Below are 15421 nucleotides of genomic sequence, written 5' to 3'. Positions count from 1 at the left end.
GCCTTGTGGGAAAAAACGGACAAAGAGTTGAAATTCCACAAGGCAGTGACAAAAAGCTTACAGCACCTGGTATTCCCAGGCGGTCTCCCATCCAAGTACTAACCAGGCCCGACCCTGCTTAGCTTCCGAGATCGGACGAGATCAGGCGTACTCAGGCCGGTGTGGCCGTAAGCGAGAAACTATCTCTTGGTGCACTATGTAAAGTCAAAGTGAGCCTGATTAACAGCTGTTGCATTTTCACCATTTAGATAAGCATCTTTGTGTCACTCAAAAAGTGGAAGAAATTGCATATACTGTAGCCATAATTTGTAGCACAGATTGTTGGATGAAATACAAACTAACCTTGCTTACTTATTTCAAAGCGAGGGCACATATTTCAGCCTTGTGGGAAAAAACGGACAAAGAGTTGAAATTCCACAAGGCAGTGACACGGACAAAGAGTTGAAATTCCACAAGGCAGTGACAAAAAGCTTACAGCACCTGGTATTCCCAGGCGGTCTCCCATCCAAGTACTAACCAGGCCCGACCCTGCTTAGCTTCCGAGATCGGACGAGATCAGGCGTACTCAGGCCGGTGTGGCCGTAAGCGAAAGGCAATCTCAAAAAGTGGATGAAATTGCATATACTGTAGCCATAATTTGTGGTACAGATTGTTGGATGAAATACAAACTAACCTTGCTTACTTATTTCAAAGCGAGGGCACATATTTCAGCCTTGTGGGAAAAAACGGACAAAGAGTTGAAATTCCACAAGGCAGTGACAAAAAGCTTACAGCACCTGGTATTCCCAGGCGGTCTCCCATCCAAGTACTAACCAGGCCCGACCCTGCTTAGCTTCCGAGATCGGACGAGATCAGGCGTACTCAGGCCGGTGTGGCCGTAAGCGAGAAACTATCTCTTGGTGCACTATGTAAAGTCAAAGTGAGCCTGATTAACAGCTGTTGCATTTTCACCATTTAGATAAATCTTTGTGTCACTCAAAAAGTGGAAGAAATTGCATATACTGTAGCCATAATTTGTAGCACAGATTGTTGGATGAAATACAAACTAACCTTGCTTACTTATTTCAAAGCGAGGGCACATATTTCAGCCTTGTGGGAAAAAACGGACAAAGAGTTGAAATTCCACAAGGCAGTGACAAAAAGCTTACAGCACCTGGTATTCCCAGGCGGTCTCCCATCCAAGTACTAACCAGGCCCGACCCTGCTTAGCTTCCGAGATCGGACGAGATCAGGCGTACTCAGGCCGGTGTGGCCGTAAGCGAAAGGCAATCTCAAAAAGTGGATGAAATTGCATATACTGTAGCCATAATTTGTGGTACAGATTGTTGGATGAAATACAAACTAACCTTGCTTACTTATTTCAAAGCGAGGGCACATATTTCAGCCTTGTGGGAAAAAACGGACAAAGAGTTGAAATTCCACAAGGCAGTGACAAAAAGCTTACAGCACCTGGTATTCCCAGGCGGTCTCCCATCCAAGTACTAACCAGGCCCGACCCTGCTTAGCTTCCGAGATCGGACGAGATCAGGCGTACTCAGGCCGGTGTGGCCGTAAGCGAAAGGCAATCTCAAAAAGTGGATGAAATTGCATATACTGTAGCCATAATTTGTGGTACAGATTGTTGGATGAAATACAAACTAACCTTGCTTACTTATTTCAAAGCGAGGGCACATATTTCAGCCTTGTGGGAAAAAACGGACAAAGAGTTGAAATTCCACAAGGCAGTGACAAAAAGCTTACAGCACCTGGTATTCCCAGGCGGTCTCCCATCCAAGTACTAACCAGGCCCGACCCTGCTTAGCTTCCGAGATCGGACGAGATCAGGCGTACTCAGGCCGGTGTGGCCGTAAGCGAGAAACTATCTCTTGGTGCACTATGTAAAGTCAAAGTGAGCCTGATTAACAGCTGTTGCATTTTCACCATTTAGATAAGCATCTTTGTGTCACTCAAAAAGTGGAAGAAATTGCATATACTGTAGCCATAATTTGTAGCACAGATTGTTGGATGAAATACAAACTAACCTTGCTTACTTATTTCAAAGCGAGGGCACATATTTCAGCCTTGTGGGAAAAAACGGACAAAGAGTTGAAATTCCACAAGGCAGTGACAAAAAGCTTACAGCACCTGGTATTCCCAGGCGGTCTCCCATCCAAGTACTAACCAGGCCCGACCCTGCTTAGCTTCCGAGATCGGACGAGATCAGGCGTACTCAGGCCGGTGTGGCCGTAAGCGAAAGGCAATCTCAAAAAGTGGATGAAATTGCATATACTGTAGCCATAATTTGTGGTACAGATTGTTGGATGAAATACAAACTAACCTTGCTTACTTATTTCAAAGCGAGGGCACATATTTCAGCCTTGTGGGAAAAAACGGACAAAGAGTTGAAATTCCACAAGGCAGTGACAAAAAGCTTACAGCACCTGGTATTCCCAGGCGGTCTCCCATCCAAGTACTAACCAGGCCCGACCCTGCTTAGCTTCCGAGATCGGACGAGATCAGGCGTACTCAGGCCGGTGTGGCCGTAAGCGAGAAACTATCTCTTGGTGCACTATGTAAAGTCAAAGTGAGCCTGATTAACAGCTGTTGCATTTTCACCATTTAGATAAGCATCTTTGTGTCACTCAAAAAGTGGATGAAATTGCATATACTGTAGCCATAATTTGTGGTACAGATTGTTGGATGAAATACAAACTAACCTTGCTTACTTATTTCAAAGCGAGGGCACATATTTCAGCCTTGTGGGAAAAAACGGACAAAGAGTTGAAATTCCACAAGGCAGTGACAAAAAGCTTACAGCACCTGGTATTCCCAGGCGGTCTCCCATCCAAGTACTAACCAGGCCCGACCCTGCTTAGCTTCCGAGATCGGACGAGATCAGGCGTACTCAGGCCGGTGTGGCCGTAAGCGAAAGGCAATCTCAAAAAGTGGATGAAATTGCATATACTGTAGCCATAATTTGTGGTACAGATTGTTGGATGAAATACAAACTAACCTTGCTTACTTATTTCAAAGCGAGGGCACATATTTCAGCCTTGTGGGAAAAAACGGACAAAGAGTTGAAATTCCACAAGGCAGTGACAAAAAGCTTACAGCACCTGGTATTCCCAGGCGGTCTCCCATCCAAGTACTAACCAGGCCCGACCCTGCTTAGCTTCCGAGATCGGACGAGATCAGGCGTACTCAGGCCGGTGTGGCCGTAAGCGAGAAACTATCTCTTGGTGCACTATGTAAAGTCAAAGTGAGCCTGATTAACAGCTGTTGCATTTTCACCATTTAGATAAGCATCTTTGTGTCACTCAAAAAGTGGAAGAAATTGCATATACTGTAGCCATAATTTGTAGCACAGATTGTTGGATGAAATACAAACTAACCTTGCTTACTTATTTCAAAGCGAGGGCACATATTTCAGCCTTGTGGGAAAAAACGGACAAAGAGTTGAAATTCCACAAGGCAGTGACAAAAAGCTTACAGCACCTGGTATTCCCAGGCGGTCTCCCATCCAAGTACTAACCAGGCCCGACCCTGCTTAGCTTCCGAGATCGGACGAGATCAGGCGTACTCAGGCCGGTGTGGCCGTAAGCGAAAGGCAATCTCAAAAAGTGGATGAAATTGCATATACTGTAGCCATAATTTGTGGTACAGATTGTTGGATGAAATACAAACTAACCTTGCTTACTTATTTCAAAGCGAGGGCACATATTTCAGCCTTGTGGGAAAAAACGGACAAAGAGTTGAAATTCCACAAGGCAGTGACAAAAAGCTTACAGCACCTGGTATTCCCAGGCGGTCTCCCATCCAAGTACTAACCAGGCCCGACCCTGCTTAGCTTCCGAGATCGGACGAGATCAGGCGTACTCAGGCCGGTGTGGCCGTAAGCGAGAAACTATCTCTTGGTGCACTATGTAAAGTCAAAGTGAGCCTGATTAACAGCTGTTGCATTTTCACCATTTAGATAAGCATTGTGTCACTCAAAAAGTGGAAGAAATTGCATATACTGTAGCCATAATTTGTAGCACAGATTGTTGGATGAAATACAAACTAACCTTGCTTACTTATTTCAAAGCGAGGGCACATATTTCAGCCTTGTGGGAAAAAACGGACAAAGAGTTGAAATTCCACAAGGCAGTGACAAAAAGCTTACAGCACCTGGTATTCCCAGGCGGTCTCCCATCCAAGTACTAACCAGGCCCGACCCTGCTTAGCTTCCGAGATCGGACGAGATCAGGCGTACTCAGGCCGGTGTGGCCGTAAGCGAAAGGCAATCTCAAAAAGTGGATGAAATTGCATATACTGTAGCCATAATTTGTGGTACAGATTGTTGGATGAAATACAAACTAACCTTGCTTACTTATTTCAAAGCGAGGGCACATATTTCAGCCTTGTGGGAAAAAACGGACAAAGAGTTGAAATTCCACAAGGCAGTGACAAAAAGCTTACAGCACCTGGTATTCCCAGGCGGTCTCCCATCCAAGTACTAACCAGGCCCGACCCTGCTTAGCTTCCGAGATCGGACGAGATCAGGCGTACTCAGGCCGGTGTGGCCGTAAGCGAGAAACTATCTCTTGGTGCACTATGTAAAGTCAAAGTGAGCCTGATTAACAGCTGTTGCATTTTCACCATTTAGATAAGCATCTTTGTGTCACTCAAAAAGTGGAAGAAATTGCATATACTGTAGCCATAATTTGTAGCACAGATTGTTGGATGAAATACAAACTAACCTTGCTTACTTATTTCAAAGCGAGGGCACATATTTCAGCCTTGTGGGAAAAAACGGACAAAGAGTTGAAATTCCACAAGGCAGTGACAAAAAGCTTACAGCACCTGGTATTCCCAGGCGGTCTCCCATCCAAGTACTAACCAGGCCCGACCCTGCTTAGCTTCCGAGATCGGACGAGATCAGGCGTACTCAGGCCGGTGTGGCCGTAAGCGAAAGGCAATCTCAAAAAGTGGATGAAATTGCATATACTGTAGCCATAATTTGTGGTACAGATTGTTGGATGAAATACAAACTAACCTTGCTTACTTATTTCAAAGCGAGGGCACATATTTCAGCCTTGTGGGAAAAAACGGACAAAGAGTTGAAATTCCACAAGGCAGTGACAAAAAGCTTACAGCACCTGGTATTCCCAGGCGGTCTCCCATCCAAGTACTAACCAGGCCCGACCCTGCTTAGCTTCCGAGATCGGACGAGATCAGGCGTACTCAGGCCGGTGTGGCCGTAAGCGAGAAACTATCTCTTGGTGCACTATGTAAAGTCAAAGTGAGCCTGATTAACAGCTGTTGCATTTTCACCATTTAGATAAGCATCTTTGTGTCACTCAAAAAGTGGAAGAAATTGCATATACTGTAGCCATAATTTGTAGCACAGATTGTTGGATGAAATACAAACTAACCTTGCTTACTTATTTCAAAGCGAGGGCACATATTTCAGCCTTGTGGGAAAAAACGGACAAAGAGTTGAAATTCCACAAGGCAGTGACAAAAAGCTTACAGCACCTGGTATTCCCAGGCGGTCTCCCATCCAAGTACTAACCAGGCCCGACCCTGCTTAGCTTCCGAGATCGGACGAGATCAGGCGTACTCAGGCCGGTGTGGCCGTAAGCGAAAGGCAATCTCAAAAAGTGGATGAAATTGCATATACTGTAGCCATAATTTGTGGTACAGATTGTTGGATGAAATACAAACTAACCTTGCTTACTTATTTCAAAGCGAGGGCACATATTTCAGCCTTGTGGGAAAAAACGGACAAAGAGTTGAAATTCCACAAGGCAGTGACAAAAAGCTTACAGCACCTGGTATTCCCAGGCGGTCTCCCATCCAAGTACTAACCAGGCCCGACCCTGCTTAGCTTCCGAGATCGGACGAGATCAGGCGTACTCAGGCCGGTGTGGCCGTAAGCGAGAAACTATCTCTTGGTGCACTATGTAAAGTCAAAGTGAGCCTGATTAACAGCTGTTGCATTTTCACCATTTAGATAAGCATCTTTGTGTCACTCAAAAAGTGGAAGAAATTGCATATACTGTAGCCATAATTTGTAGCACAGATTGTTGGATGAAATACAAACTAACCTTGCTTACTTATTTCAAAGCGAGGGCACATATTTCAGCCTTGTGGGAAAAAACGGACAAAGAGTTGAAATTCCACAAGGCAGTGACAAAAAGCTTACAGCACCTGGTATTCCCAGGCGGTCTCCCATCCAAGTACTAACCAGGCCCGACCCTGCTTAGCTTCCGAGATCGGACGAGATCAGGCGTACTCAGGCCGGTGTGGCCGTAAGCGAGAAACTATCTCTTGGTGCACTATGTAAAGTCAAAGTGAGCCTGATTAACAGCTGTTGCATTTTCACCATTTAGATAAGCATCTTTGTGTCACTCAAAAAGTGGAAGAAATTGCATATACTGTAGCCATAATTTGTAGCACAGATTGTTGGATGAAATACAAACTAACCTTGCTTACTTATTTCAAAGCGAGGGCACATATTTCAGCCTTGTGGGAAAAAACGGACAAAGAGTTGAAATTCCACAAGGCAGTGACAAAAAGCTTACAGCACCTGGTATTCCCAGGCGGTCTCCCATCCAAGTACTAACCAGGCCCGACCCTGCTTAGCTTCCGAGATCGGACGAGATCAGGCGTACTCAGGCCGGTGTGGCCGTAAGCGAAAGGCAATCTCAAAAAGTGGATGAAATTGCATATACTGTAGCCATAATTTGTGGTACAGATTGTTGGATGAAATACAAACTAACCTTGCTTACTTATTTCAAAGCGAGGGCACATATTTCAGCCTTGTGGGAAAAAACGGACAAAGAGTTGAAATTCCACAAGGCAGTGACAAAAAGCTTACAGCACCTGGTATTCCCAGGCGGTCTCCCAGATAAAGTACAGGCCCGACCCTGCTTAGCTTCCGAGATCGGACGAGATCAGGCGTACTTTTTTTTTTTTTTTTTTTTTTTTTTTATAAATTCTTATTTTACATGATATACAAATTTTATCTACACAAACCATTTTAATCAACACAATACTTGACATTGGCAGGCAAACAATTCACCCCCTATCAAATCAAAAATAGAGAAATTCAAATACCAAAACTCAAATTATACTACCATTGCATACAATACTTTGCTAAACCACATTCCACAAGAATAGAGAGTGTTCAAAGCACCTCCTTATCAAGTAGAAACTAAGACATTCTCAAAACAATTCTTTCAAATTTGTACTGAAATCTCCAAAATGTTACACATCAAAACCCATACACCAATCCACCATCCTCCCCCACAGCAATAAATCCACAATCCTTCATAAACACCCTCTCAAAATCCTCCTGCTTAGACCTATACATCAATCCTACATCCTTCCTTACCAAGCCTTCAAACACCTTCCACACTGTCACCCTCTTTTCCTCAAACCTTGCCAAGTTCCTCCTTATATATACTGCATACCTTGCATGTGACAGCAAAAAATTCAATAATACAATATTCCCCCCCTTCACATGCTGACCCACTCCAAACAATACCAAACACCTCCAATCAACCCCACCCATTAACTCTTCTCCCCAGTACCTTTCTAACATGTCCCTCAACCTCACATGGAACCCAGCTACATCAACACATTCAAACATCATGTGCATCAGATTTTCATCTTTATCTGTGCATACATCACACACACGAGACACTGACCTGTCTACCTGATGTAACACCACCTTGGTAAAAACACGGTTGTGCCTCAACATAAAATCAAAATGGGTACATTCAATACTATTGAGCCTCACTACCATGTTTTCCCACAACCTCTCAACTTCCATCCCTGGAAAAACTTGCCTCCACACTTTCTCCGATGCAGGCGCCCTGACCTTCCTGGTAATAAGCGCCCAGTATACGGCCCTCACCTGGGTAGAGGATAAGGCTTGCATTTTCTCCCCACATTTCACCTGCAACACAGGCAAGGTCTCTAAGACTCCATTACTCAAATGATTGTCCAACAGCCTCACCCACTCCCCTGGAACACACTCCTTTATCCTATCATACATTCTCAACACCATCCCTTTCCTGACATCCTCATCTACCCCCCAGACAGTATCTACGATCGCCTGCTCAGGCAGGAACCCTGGCACCACCTCATACCTAAAGTCCCTCAGTCTTATCATACCCGCCTTCATTATTACCTTACTCTCCAGCATCTTTCCCTCTGATTTCAGCATTGGGTTCAGAAAAACTGGTATATTCAAAATCACCCCAATAGAGTCACACTCATAACTTACTTGCGGTAAGAACTCCGCCCAGGCCCTGAACACCTCCTGATAAAACTCAGGCACCTCTGCATACATGCTGGGCTTGAAACACATTAACAACCCATAATCTCCACAACCTCCACTCCTATGCAACCAATGCCTGAAAAACTCCTTCCACCCCTGACCCTCCTCCCCATACAAAAACCGTTGTACTCTCTTCACCCTCATGGCTTTTAACTTCACCTCCAGATCTATTAATCTCAAACCACCCCTATCATAATCTGCTATCATTACATCATGAGCAATCTTCACCCCCTTCCCACCCCACAGGAAATCAGACATTAAATTATTAATTCCCTTCAGAGCCCATACAGGCATGTCCATAACCCCTAAGGTATACACACATTTTGACATTAACAATGCATTCACCACAACCACTTTCCCCCTCAATTTTAATTTCCTTTGTTTCCAGTAATTCAGAGTCGTCTTTATTTTATTAATCACCCCTGTCCAAGTTAAGTCCCTCGCCTCCCGCTCATCTACCCCAATATTCACACCCAAAATTCTCACATGCCCCTTAACAGTCTTAAAAGGAATGTTACATGTAGACATAACAGTATCATCAGCACATAACATTTGAGACTTTTCTACATTCACCTTAGCCCCAGAAGCTCTCCCATACACATCAAAACACTTCATCAGACAATTCACACTCTCTCCATCCCGCAAAGTACAGGTGGTGTCATCAGCATAATGATGCAGTACACTGACGCCTCCCCCCGGGAGGTCCACTCCATGCACTCCTCCATTCCGCTTTACAAACGCCGCTAAAGGCTCTACTGAGACGCTGTATAGTAGTGCAGACAATGGACAACCCTGCCTAACAGACCTGCCCAGGGGAAAAGGATCAGTCAGCACACCATTACATTTCACGACACTGCACGCTGACCCATACAAAAGCTTCACCCATCCTTTAAGACGAGGCCCGAACCCAAATCTTTCCAAGGCCTCTAACAGGAACCGATGCTCCACCCGATCAAAGGCTTTATTCAGATCTAGACAGAGCACCGCCCCACCCACCTCCCCCATCTGCTTCACCACATCCCGGATAGTGCAGAGGGTGTCCACTACATCCCGCCCCGGAACTCCATAGGCCTGAGTAGGTGCTATGATGCTTCCCATCACCTTATTCAACCTATTAGCCATTATCTTCGCAAGCACCTTATTGTCGGAGTTCAAAAGGGTTATTGGTCTGTAGTTCTCTAATTTCAGTCTGCTCCCCTTCCCTTTGTATAACACAGTCAACACACCCATAGCTAAAGATTCAGGGACTACCCTCTTCTCCTCCATACACACATACACACGCAGCATTAGTGGGGCCAGTATGTCACTAAACTCACGGTAAAACTCTGCAGTAAGACCATCTGAACCCGGGCTCTTATTCAAGTTCAGGCCCAATATGGCAGCTTTAACCTCTGCCAATGTAAAATCAGCATCACACATCTCTACATCCTCAGTCGACACCCTAGCCTCTACTGCGTCTAGCACTCTTCTCATACACACTTCATCTACCCCACCCGACGTAAATAAGCCCTTATAAAAAGAATGCACTGTATTCAAAATTCCTTCCAGATCTGTCACCCTCTCCCCCCTCTCATTTATCAGCTCAGTTAGAAAACTCCTTTCCTGCTTCCTCCTTTCTAACCCCAGGAAAAAAGCAGTATTTCTCTCCCCCTCCACCACATACTGTGCTCTACTCCTCACCACTGCCCCCATGCACCTGTGCCTCTCTACGACCCTCAACTCCTCCCTCACCCTCAGGTACTCTGTCACATCATAGCCTGGGCAGTTTTCTACCTTTTCTAACTCCAATAACAGGCGAGATTTAAGAATCCCCTCCTCCCTCCTCCTTGTCACATTTGCCCGTCTTGCACTAGATATTGCCAGCCGCTTGAACTCCCCTTTTAATCCTTCCCACCACACACTCACATCCGACTCAAATAAAGGATCTGACACGGCGTCATTCACACACTCTTTCACTGCTGCCCTAAACACCTCATCCTTCAGCATACTGGCATTAAGACACCACAAACCACCCCCCCTCCCCTCCCCTGATGCACCCAGCCTGAAAAGCAGAGCATCATGGTCACTAAAAAATGTGTGTGAATACTTTACCCCCACAACCAAGTGCGCAACCTCTCTATGAGTGAGACACAAATCTATACGTGACTGCTTGAGCTCACCCCTCACCACTTGTCTTCGAGAGAACACCCGCTTATCTGGATTCCTCTCCCTCCATATATCCACCCAATCCTCATCCCTCATTAGCCTTAATAGCGCTCCCCGAGATGAGTCAGAGCTAAAATGTGCGCTACTTGAGGCATCTAGCCTATCCATCCATACATTAAAATCCCCAACAAGCAAACAGTTTTTCCCACATAATCCTCCCATAGACATAAACATAACCCTCCTCTCAATTTCATTATTAGGAGCATAGACATTGTACAACGAGTACTCCATATCTTGATAAGTGAAACCCACTCCCACCATTCGACCCACAGTGTCAGCACATAACAAATTTAAGTTAGACACAACGTCATGTTTTACCAAAATAGCTACCCCACATGCCCGCACAGTACCATTACTCACGTACATTAGTCCATTCCATCTCTGCCTTACATTATCCATATACGGCTCAGTCCAATGGGTCTCCTGAAGACATAATATATCCGCAGAGAAGGCTTCCAACACCAGCTCTAGCTTTTCTTTGCTACGAAGTCCATTGGTGTTAATAGATACAACTCTCACCATTATGACTATAAAGAGGGGATGAATCCAGTCCATCATGATTGATCTTTTTTCTTCTTTTTCTTCTTGGTTATCATGTTCCTTTTACTATCCCAACGCATTGATTTTATGTACTCCAAATCTTCCTCCGACAGCTCTTCTTCAGACTCTTTACGTTTGCGAGAGTCATCCCTTGCATTATCCACCTCCCTAGAGGAGCCCCCCTCTCCACGAGGATCGCCCTCCAACTCTACATCGTCTAGGCTTGAGCTTATCCCTCCATCCTTGGGTGCCTCCCTTCCTTCAGTACAAGGCTCCGTCTCCACTTCCTCCTCTGGCTGCCTCTGTTCTTCGTCCTCCTTCTCTCCCTGGGGTTGCTCACTCATGCCAATTTCCTCCCCAGCTTCCTCCACCTCGTTCTCCTCCACGACACTATTTGCGCTGAAATCCTGTGATGCCCAGTCCTGAGCACCTTCCCCATGGGGACAGGAGCACTGCGCTACACCCCTCCCGCATCCAACACAACCTCGCTCTCTCCTCCCATTGCACTCTCGTGCGTAATGCCCCTGCTCACCACACTTATGACATGCGAAATCAGGGCACTCTCGTAGCACGTGCCCTGGCTGGATACACAGCCTACAGACCTTGACCTGCCGATCGTGTATTACTCTGAAGTACTCAGCCCCTTCCAACGTTTCAAATTTGGCAGAATATGGCAACGAGCGCACAGTGTCTGTGAACCTAACTTTACAGAAGCGCGTCCCATCAGCAATGTCCGTCCCCGGCCAGTAGCGCCTTTTCACCGGCGATATAGCAGACACACCCCATGCTCTTAGCCGCTCTGTGATGTCCTCGTCTGTAATATATACTGGGAGGTTTAAGAAGGATACAACCATCTCATCCAGCGATAGATCCTTTGCCATGATTCGACAGCTCCGGATTTTAAATCCATCCATCAGTTTTTCTTTCCCTCTCGCACTTGACAGCGTCACTTCAAATCGCTTTTCATCTTTGACCCGACAGCCGCAGACCAGTCCACAAACTTCTTTAATCCCTCTCAATACCTCCATCATTGTAATCTTCTCTTCTCCCATAATTTCCACAGCCACTGTTAAATTCTTTTCATATTTTTGCGCCTGTCTTGCTGCAGCGCCATTATCCATGTTTCCTTTGTTCGTAGTCTTTTTTCCAGCGTTGGTCAAAGCCATTGTATCCATCCGAATAACGACAGGAGGAAAGTCCCCCAAACAGCAATATGCTGCCGGGGAACAACCCCAAACTATAAATCTAACTTAATCAATTTACAAAAAGAAATTGTACTTCAAAAAGCTCAAAACTCCAACACAAACTCTCTAGAGCAAACACTCAGTCTCAGCGCAATCACTCACACCTGCGTCAATCAACAGTTGCGTACTCAGGCCGGTGTGGCCGTAAGCGAGAAACTATCTCTTGGTGCACTATGTAAAGTCAAAGTGAGCCTGATTAACAGCTGTTGCATTTTCACCATTTAGATAAGCATCTTTGTGTCACTCAAAAAGTGGAAGAAATTGCATATACTGTAGCCATAATTTGTAGCACAGATTGTTGGATGAAATACAAACTAACCTTGCTTACTTATTTCAAAGCGAGGGCACATATTTCAGCCTTGTGGGAAAAAACGGACAAAGAGTTGAAATTCCACAAGGCAGTGACAAAAAGCTTACAGCACCTGGTATTCCCAGGCGGTCTCCCATCCAAGTACTAACCAGGCCCGACCCTGCTTAGCTTCCGAGATCGGACGAGATCAGGCGTACTCAGGCCGGTGTGGCCGTAAGCGAGAAACTATCTCTTGGTGCACTATGTAAAGTCAAAGTGAGCCTGATTAACAGCTGTTGCATTTTCACCATTTAGATAAGCATATTTGTGTCACTCAAAAAGTGGAAGAAATTGCATATACTGTAGCCATAATTTGTAGCACAGATTGTTGGATGAAATACAAACTAACCTTGCTTACTTATTTCAAAGCGAGGGCACATATTTCAGCCTTGTGGGAAAAAACGGACAAAGAGTTGAAATTCCACAAGGCAGTGACAAAAAGCTTACAGCACCTGGTATTCCCAGGCGGTCTCCCATCCAAGTACTAACCAGGCCCGACCCTGCTTAGCTTCCGAGATCGGACGAGATCAGGCGTACTCAGGCCGGTGTGGCCGTAAGCGAAAGGTAATCTCAAAAAGTGGATGAAATTGCATATACTGTAGCCATAATTTGTAGCACAGATTGTTGGATGAAATACAAACTAACCTTGCTTACTTATTTCAAAGCGAGGGCACATATTTCAGCCTTGTGGGAAAAAACGGACAAAGAGTTGAAATTCCACAAGGCAGTGACAAAAAGCTTACAGCACCTGGTATTCCCAGGCGGTCTCCCATCCAAGTACTAACCAGGCCCGACCCTGCTTAGCTTCCGGATCGGACGAGATCAGGCGTACTCAGGCCGGTGTGGCCGTAATCGAAAGGCAATCTCAAAAAGTGGATGAAATTGCATATACTGTAGCCATAATTTGTAGCACAGATTGTTGGATGAAATACAAACTAACCTTGCTTACTTATTTCAAAGCGAGGGCACATATTTCAGCCTTGTGGGAAAAAACGGACAAAGAGTTGAAATTCCACAAGGCAGTGACAAAAAGCTTACAGCACCTGGTATTCCCAGGCGGTCTCCCATCCAAGTACTAACCAGGCCCGACCCTGCTTAGCTTCCGAGATCGGACGAGATCAGGTGTACTCAGGCCGGTGTGGCCGTAAGCGAAAGGCAATCTCAAAAAGTGGATGAAATTGCATATACTGTAGCCATAATTTGTAGCACAGATTGTTGGATGAAATACAAACTAACCTTGCTTACTTATTTCAAAGCGAGGGCACATATTTCAGCCTTGTGGGAAAAAACGGACAAAGAGTTGAAATTCCACAAGGCAGTGACAAAAAGCTTACAGCACCTGGTATTCCCAGGCGGTCTCCCATCCAAGTACTAACCAGGCCCGACCCTGCTTAGCTTCCGAGATCGGACGAGATCAGGCGTACTCAGGCCGGTGTGGCCGTAAGCGAGAAACTATCTCTTGGTGCACTATGTAAAGTCAAAGTGAGCCTGATTAACAGCTGTTGCATTTTCACCATTTAGATAAGCATCTTTGTGTCACTCAAAAAGTGGAAGAAATTGCATATACTGTAGCCATAATTTGTAGCACAGATTGTTGGATGAAATACAAACTAACCTTGCTTACTTATTTCAAAGCGAGGGCACATATTTCAGCCTTGTGGGAAAAAACGGACAAAGAGTTGAAATTCCACAAGGCAGTGACAAAAAGCTTACAGCACCTGGTATTCCCAGGCGGTCTCCCATCCAAGTACTAACCAGGCCCGACCCTGCTTAGCTTCCGAGATCGGACGAGATCAGGCGTACTCAGGCCGGTGTGGCCGTAAGCGAAAGGTAATCTCAAAAAGTGGATGAAATTGCATATACTGTAGCCATAATTTGTAGCACAGATTGTTGGATGAAATACAAACTAACCTTGCTTACTTATTTCAAAGCGAGGGCACATATTTCAGCCTTGTGGGAAAAAACGGACAAAGAGTTGAAATTCCACAAGGCAGTGACAAAAAGCTTACAGCACCTGGTATTCCCAGGCGGTCTCCCATCCAAGTACTAACCAGGCCCGACCCTGCTTAGCTTCCGAGATCGGACGAGATCAGGCGTACTCAGGCCGGTGTGGCCGTAAGCGAGAAACTATCTCTTGGTGCACTATGTAAAGTCAAAGTGAGCCTGATTAACAGCTGTTGCATTTTCACCATTTAGATAAGCATCTTTGTGTCACTCAAAAAGTGGAAGAAATTGCATATACTGTAGCCATAATTTGTAGCACAGATTGTTGGATGAAATACAAACTAACCTTGCTTACTTATTTCAAAGCGAGGGCACATATTTCAGCCTTGTGGGAAAAAACGGACAAAGAGTTGAAATTCCACAAGGCAGTGACAAAAAGCTTACAGCACCTGGTATTCCCAGGCGGTCTCCCATCCAAGTACTAACCAGGCCCGACCCTGCTTAGCTTCCGAGATCGGACGAGATCAGGCGTACTCAGGCCGGTGTGGCCGTAAGCGAAAGGCAATCTCAAAAAGTGGATGAAATTGCATATACTGTAGCCATAATTTGTAGCACAGATTGTTGGATGAAATACAAACTAACCTTGCTTACTTATTTCAAAGCGAGGGCACATATTTCAGCCTTGTGGGAAAAAACGGACAAAGAGTTGAAATTCCACAAGGCAGTGACAAAAAGCTTACAGCACCTGGTATTCCCAGGCGGTCTCCCATCCAAGTACTAACCAGGCCCGACCCTGCTTAGCTTCCGAGATCGGACGAGATCAGGCGTACT

The 15421-nt window shown here is 45.4% G+C and overlaps 27 non-coding genes and 2 pseudogenes across 27 annotated transcripts; all 29 read right to left on the bottom strand.

The window, feature by feature from the left end:
* Positions 1–54: 54 nt before the first annotated feature.
* Positions 55–173, bottom strand: LOC139398161 (5S ribosomal RNA). The gene has a single exon (XR_011631413.1). It is a non-coding gene; the product is annotated as a 5S ribosomal RNA (ribosomal RNA).
* A 295-nt stretch (positions 174–468) lies between these two features.
* Positions 469–587, bottom strand: LOC139398160 (5S ribosomal RNA). Its single transcript, XR_011631412.1, has one exon. It is a non-coding gene; the product is annotated as a 5S ribosomal RNA (ribosomal RNA).
* A 177-nt stretch (positions 588–764) lies between these two features.
* LOC139398159 (5S ribosomal RNA) lies at positions 765–883 on the bottom strand. Its single transcript, XR_011631411.1, has one exon. It is a non-coding gene; the product is annotated as a 5S ribosomal RNA (ribosomal RNA).
* Positions 884–1141: 258 nt separating this feature from the next.
* LOC139398157 (5S ribosomal RNA) lies at positions 1142–1260 on the bottom strand. The gene has a single exon (XR_011631409.1). It is a non-coding gene; the product is annotated as a 5S ribosomal RNA (ribosomal RNA).
* Positions 1261–1437: 177 nt separating this feature from the next.
* On the bottom strand, positions 1438–1556 carry LOC139398156 (5S ribosomal RNA). Its single transcript, XR_011631408.1, has one exon. It is a non-coding gene; the product is annotated as a 5S ribosomal RNA (ribosomal RNA).
* A 177-nt stretch (positions 1557–1733) lies between these two features.
* On the bottom strand, positions 1734–1852 carry LOC139398155 (5S ribosomal RNA). Its single transcript, XR_011631407.1, has one exon. It is a non-coding gene; the product is annotated as a 5S ribosomal RNA (ribosomal RNA).
* A 260-nt stretch (positions 1853–2112) lies between these two features.
* LOC139398154 (5S ribosomal RNA) lies at positions 2113–2231 on the bottom strand. The gene has a single exon (XR_011631406.1). It is a non-coding gene; the product is annotated as a 5S ribosomal RNA (ribosomal RNA).
* A 177-nt stretch (positions 2232–2408) lies between these two features.
* Positions 2409–2527, bottom strand: LOC139398153 (5S ribosomal RNA). Its single transcript, XR_011631405.1, has one exon. It is a non-coding gene; the product is annotated as a 5S ribosomal RNA (ribosomal RNA).
* Positions 2528–2787: 260 nt separating this feature from the next.
* Positions 2788–2906, bottom strand: LOC139398152 (5S ribosomal RNA). The gene has a single exon (XR_011631404.1). It is a non-coding gene; the product is annotated as a 5S ribosomal RNA (ribosomal RNA).
* A 177-nt stretch (positions 2907–3083) lies between these two features.
* Positions 3084–3202, bottom strand: LOC139398151 (5S ribosomal RNA). Its single transcript, XR_011631403.1, has one exon. It is a non-coding gene; the product is annotated as a 5S ribosomal RNA (ribosomal RNA).
* Positions 3203–3462: 260 nt separating this feature from the next.
* Positions 3463–3581, bottom strand: LOC139398150 (5S ribosomal RNA). The gene has a single exon (XR_011631402.1). It is a non-coding gene; the product is annotated as a 5S ribosomal RNA (ribosomal RNA).
* Positions 3582–3758: 177 nt separating this feature from the next.
* On the bottom strand, positions 3759–3877 carry LOC139398149 (5S ribosomal RNA). The gene has a single exon (XR_011631401.1). It is a non-coding gene; the product is annotated as a 5S ribosomal RNA (ribosomal RNA).
* Positions 3878–4134: 257 nt separating this feature from the next.
* LOC139398148 (5S ribosomal RNA) lies at positions 4135–4253 on the bottom strand. Its single transcript, XR_011631400.1, has one exon. It is a non-coding gene; the product is annotated as a 5S ribosomal RNA (ribosomal RNA).
* A 177-nt stretch (positions 4254–4430) lies between these two features.
* LOC139398146 (5S ribosomal RNA) lies at positions 4431–4549 on the bottom strand. Its single transcript, XR_011631398.1, has one exon. It is a non-coding gene; the product is annotated as a 5S ribosomal RNA (ribosomal RNA).
* Positions 4550–4809: 260 nt separating this feature from the next.
* LOC139398145 (5S ribosomal RNA) lies at positions 4810–4928 on the bottom strand. The gene has a single exon (XR_011631397.1). It is a non-coding gene; the product is annotated as a 5S ribosomal RNA (ribosomal RNA).
* A 177-nt stretch (positions 4929–5105) lies between these two features.
* Positions 5106–5224, bottom strand: LOC139398136 (5S ribosomal RNA). Its single transcript, XR_011631393.1, has one exon. It is a non-coding gene; the product is annotated as a 5S ribosomal RNA (ribosomal RNA).
* Positions 5225–5484: 260 nt separating this feature from the next.
* Positions 5485–5603, bottom strand: LOC139398124 (5S ribosomal RNA). The gene has a single exon (XR_011631382.1). It is a non-coding gene; the product is annotated as a 5S ribosomal RNA (ribosomal RNA).
* Positions 5604–5780: 177 nt separating this feature from the next.
* On the bottom strand, positions 5781–5899 carry LOC139398113 (5S ribosomal RNA). The gene has a single exon (XR_011631371.1). It is a non-coding gene; the product is annotated as a 5S ribosomal RNA (ribosomal RNA).
* Positions 5900–6159: 260 nt separating this feature from the next.
* Positions 6160–6278, bottom strand: LOC139398101 (5S ribosomal RNA). The gene has a single exon (XR_011631360.1). It is a non-coding gene; the product is annotated as a 5S ribosomal RNA (ribosomal RNA).
* A 260-nt stretch (positions 6279–6538) lies between these two features.
* LOC139398090 (5S ribosomal RNA) lies at positions 6539–6657 on the bottom strand. Its single transcript, XR_011631349.1, has one exon. It is a non-coding gene; the product is annotated as a 5S ribosomal RNA (ribosomal RNA).
* Positions 6658–12707: 6050 nt separating this feature from the next.
* On the bottom strand, positions 12708–12826 carry LOC139398079 (5S ribosomal RNA). The gene has a single exon (XR_011631338.1). It is a non-coding gene; the product is annotated as a 5S ribosomal RNA (ribosomal RNA).
* Positions 12827–13086: 260 nt separating this feature from the next.
* LOC139398067 (5S ribosomal RNA) lies at positions 13087–13205 on the bottom strand. Its single transcript, XR_011631327.1, has one exon. It is a non-coding gene; the product is annotated as a 5S ribosomal RNA (ribosomal RNA).
* Positions 13206–13382: 177 nt separating this feature from the next.
* Positions 13383–13500, bottom strand: LOC139398142 (5S ribosomal RNA; annotated as a pseudogene).
* Positions 13501–13677: 177 nt separating this feature from the next.
* LOC139398049 (5S ribosomal RNA) lies at positions 13678–13796 on the bottom strand. Its single transcript, XR_011631310.1, has one exon. It is a non-coding gene; the product is annotated as a 5S ribosomal RNA (ribosomal RNA).
* Positions 13797–13973: 177 nt separating this feature from the next.
* On the bottom strand, positions 13974–14092 carry LOC139398055 (5S ribosomal RNA). Its single transcript, XR_011631316.1, has one exon. It is a non-coding gene; the product is annotated as a 5S ribosomal RNA (ribosomal RNA).
* Positions 14093–14352: 260 nt separating this feature from the next.
* On the bottom strand, positions 14353–14471 carry LOC139398181 (5S ribosomal RNA). Its single transcript, XR_011631432.1, has one exon. It is a non-coding gene; the product is annotated as a 5S ribosomal RNA (ribosomal RNA).
* Positions 14472–14648: 177 nt separating this feature from the next.
* Positions 14649–14767, bottom strand: LOC139398169 (5S ribosomal RNA). Its single transcript, XR_011631421.1, has one exon. It is a non-coding gene; the product is annotated as a 5S ribosomal RNA (ribosomal RNA).
* Positions 14768–15027: 260 nt separating this feature from the next.
* On the bottom strand, positions 15028–15146 carry LOC139398158 (5S ribosomal RNA). Its single transcript, XR_011631410.1, has one exon. It is a non-coding gene; the product is annotated as a 5S ribosomal RNA (ribosomal RNA).
* A 177-nt stretch (positions 15147–15323) lies between these two features.
* On the bottom strand, positions 15324–15421 carry LOC139398143 (5S ribosomal RNA; annotated as a pseudogene; the record flags this gene model as incomplete).

This window comes from Oncorhynchus clarkii, unplaced genomic scaffold (assembly GCF_045791955.1).
Source record: "Oncorhynchus clarkii lewisi isolate Uvic-CL-2024 unplaced genomic scaffold, UVic_Ocla_1.0 unplaced_contig_1123_pilon_pilon, whole genome shotgun sequence".
Classification (NCBI taxonomy): Eukaryota; Metazoa; Chordata; class Actinopteri; order Salmoniformes; family Salmonidae; genus Oncorhynchus; species Oncorhynchus clarkii.
Note: the sequence above shows the minus strand (reverse complement) of the source record. Positions and strands in the feature narration are given on the sequence as shown.